General features: G+C 30.6%; 1 long non-coding RNA gene across 1 annotated transcript; it reads left to right on the forward strand.

Moving 5' to 3' along the window:
• The first annotated feature begins 672 nt into the window (after positions 1–672).
• On the forward strand, positions 673–3255 carry LOC127714367 (uncharacterized). The gene is made up of 3 exons (XR_007987703.1): positions 673–750; positions 2121–2311; positions 2927–3255. It is a non-coding gene; the product is annotated as an uncharacterized LOC127714367 (long non-coding RNA).
• The last annotated feature ends 359 nt before the right edge of the window (positions 3256–3614 follow it).

Consider the following 3614-nt stretch of genomic DNA (forward strand, 5'->3'; position numbering starts at 1 on the left):
CCCTGTAAAAAATATAGGTGCTCCACTCACTCACCAGCCCCAACCTTTCTATAAATATATATGTACTTTATAAGTACAGTGCATCATAAGCCTTTATCCCCGGCTTAGTATATTTCTAGGAGTTTGATTGGTTAACGCACGTCGTTACAAAACCCATATACAGTAGGACAACCGGAAGCGCCTGAGTATTGATTTCGGTGCTCAGTGATACGGTTCATTAGACGACGTTGACAACACGTAATGGCGGCCATTGTTTGACGTTGGATTTGGCATTCCATGCTGTAAAGATGCATTTATGACATTCTTGGATGCTAAAACTTTATGCCACACAACATAAAAGGTAAAGGATTATTTCAGTTATACCAAGTTAATTATTTTCAAAAAAGTGGAATCCCAAAAAATGATTTAAACGGCAAAAATAAAGTGTAAAATTATATGAAACATGAAAATTGAAATCCCATTTTTCATCATTTCTTAACATATATTGAATACACTATTTACACCAACCACTGGTGAATTATATTCGGATTTCGGTCTTAGGTATCCGTCCTTGTCTCCGGGAATATTATACCCACACAAGTTGTCAACATCCGTTTTCAAACTGTTCAAAGTGTTCTTCACAATCTCCCTGGAAAATATTCACGCTATCACTTCGTGCTAAGATAATAGAACATTGTGAACCTCTAACAGCAAATGCGGACCAAAATTAATCAAATTTGAAAGCACGGATGATCACGTGTAATGCCGACTGTAAGTTCTCTAAAAAGGGGGTAATTTCTCCCCCAAATACACATGAATTTTGCTGACCGTCTCAAATTCAACTCAAAAGTCCATTATCAAATCAGAGGCGTCCCATTTCATATACACCAAAATTTAATATTTAAAAAGACTTTCATTACTATATTAACATATAATACAAAGGGAAATCAATCACAAGCACTTGTTATGTCAATGGGGGGTTCACTATCCATACTCATACGAAAATTTTTATTTTTATGTGGGTGGGTGGGTAGGAGGAATTTAAGGGGACATTATATTCATCTTCTTATTTTACTATTATGGCTTATTAATTTTTTTTCAATCTGTACACAATTGTTCTTTCCTTTTTATTGGACAGAATATTCATGTTCATCCTGTGTCAGCACTCTTGTCAGAGCAATGTTTATTTTATGTTCGGTTATCACCATGATTACATGGACATGTACCAGATCTTTCCCATAAAAAAATTAATTAAGATAGCCATCCTCTAAATCATAACTCTAAAATTATAAAAGAAATTTACACATTGAAATTAACCAATTACCCACCCATTTGAAAAGCTTGTACACATGCTGCTTTGCATTACATGAATCCCCGGAAACTAATTAATTTACAATTTCTTTATACATGTTATATCTGACATGTTATATTCTTCCAATGATTATATAAACAATCTAATTAGAAATGATAATCCATTAACAATATTACTTTCTCAAACTTCATTAATATAGTCAAATTCAAGGTGTCAATTTAGTGACAATACAGTCATGACAGTGGTGGTTCCAGGATTTAAATTAAAATAAAACTGGGTTTTGAGTGCCCCCAAAATGTATAAAATTTCAGCTTGCATTGTACAATAGACATGTTATGATCTTATGATGTTTATGCAAACTATTAAATATAAAAATGTTATCAAAAGGTTTGGTATAACATAAATTTGATCCTTGTTAAACCAAAAAATTATTTTTCAAGACTTTTGAAATGTTTTCTTTGTCTGAAACTTTTATGTACATGTATTGAGCAAAAATGCTGGGGGCATTGCCATAATTATCTATAATACTTAATAAATACTTGTATTTTCTTGGTAATTTATTTGGCAAATTTGTATTCATGTGTTGACAATAACAATGCAAAGTTTAATTTTGCTTTGAATAATTTAGTAAATAAACATTAATAGTAATTACAAACGAAAGTGAACCAACGCCTGGTGAGTCTGTAGTGAGTTAGAGTCCCTGATGACGGTGCCCTAGGCACCGAAACATGTCGATCAATAAATTTTCTGCAGCAGTCCCTCCAGTGTTGTTGTTATAAGACTTTCTACATTAATAGTAATTGTATGTAAATTTCCTTTATATTTACAGGATGGAGAAAGATGTTCACTATAGATCAAAAATTCAAAACAGAGGACTTTTTTATTCAAACAAAAATACTTGTACATGTATGATATTCTGTACATACAACAAGAAAACAGTAATCAAATGGAATGTCCAGTGATGTTGAAAGCAAAATTATTTTTGTTAACAGAAAACAATAGGACTACAATATATTAAGGGTAAGTAATCTGAAATTGTCTGTTTTAATAGGGTTACAAAAGTGGGTTATTGACAATGTGCTATGATTTCAATCCCCCAAATATGAAACAAAAACATAATATACATGGTATTTAAACTGTTTTCATAAGGAAACAGACTGAAAATATTCTGCATTTAACAGTCAGACATGAAAGTTGCCAATGTAATAAATTGGGATTGGAACTTAAAATTTATAGGATATAGGCCAAGGAATCATTCAGACTTTAAGGCCAAATGGTATACTTTTAATAGTTTAAAGATTTTATTCTATTATCTATGCTGTATAAATGTCAATATTGTTTCATTTGGATTTAAAACCTAATTTCAAGAATGAAGGGTACAGTAATTTAAAATTAATTTAAATGATTAAAAACAATACAAGGGAAGTAACTCTTACAAGATGTGCATTATATCCTAATGAAGTGTTTTAATGAATTTGTCATTATTTTCAGATAAGAGAATGACTTAAGCAGACTGTATTGGGGTCATAGATGGCCATAACAATGAAATACAATATATTATAATTATCATTCTTCATTACGTCTTGATTGAATTAACAAACTTTAATTTAATAACAAAATATTTTCTTTTTTCAGTACACAACACATCGTGTCAGAGAATAATTTTACTGGAGGATAAAAAATTTAATACCTGGAATCAACAATTTACAAAATGTATACGAAATTTATTAAGAGAGATATATTCATGTACAGAAAGGTAACCCCACCAAATAACTCAGGTGGTTCAAGTGATTATTAGCAGACATTTTTGTTGAACTAATGCAGGATTAAATAAATGAAGCTTTAGCAGACTATGGGCTCCAAAGTGTAGTAAAAAGAGGATTTTTAAATATGACAGACTCATAAACATTAAAATGTGCATAAGTGAAATGTTACAATATTTAGTAAAAAATTCAGATTATTGACTCAGTTTTTTTCATGAAATTTTTTATCAAAGCAATATCACTGTTATATAATAAATAAGATTCTATATGTTTTATTTTACTGGTATACTTTTGACAACCGAATATATCTTCCCTCAGCTCTGGCCTCAAGTGTTTCCCTTTTATTTTGTATGAGTGTAATTTACAGAAAGCTCACTTTGCTTTTGGCGAATTCAAGTTTTGCCTTTCCAGAATTATTGGACTTTATTAATGGAAAATTAGACATTTGCCCATATGTTGTAGAAGAGCTCAATTTTGCTTTAATACTTTTTCAAGAAATTGTATCATAAGGCTAGATTTGATCAAATAATCTCACTTTTGAATATTTATCACATACTGTG

The sequence above is a fragment of the Mytilus californianus genome, unplaced genomic scaffold (assembly GCF_021869535.1).
Source record: "Mytilus californianus isolate M0D057914Y unplaced genomic scaffold, xbMytCali1.0.p SCAF_9, whole genome shotgun sequence".
Classification (NCBI taxonomy): Eukaryota; Metazoa; Mollusca; class Bivalvia; order Mytilida; family Mytilidae; genus Mytilus; species Mytilus californianus.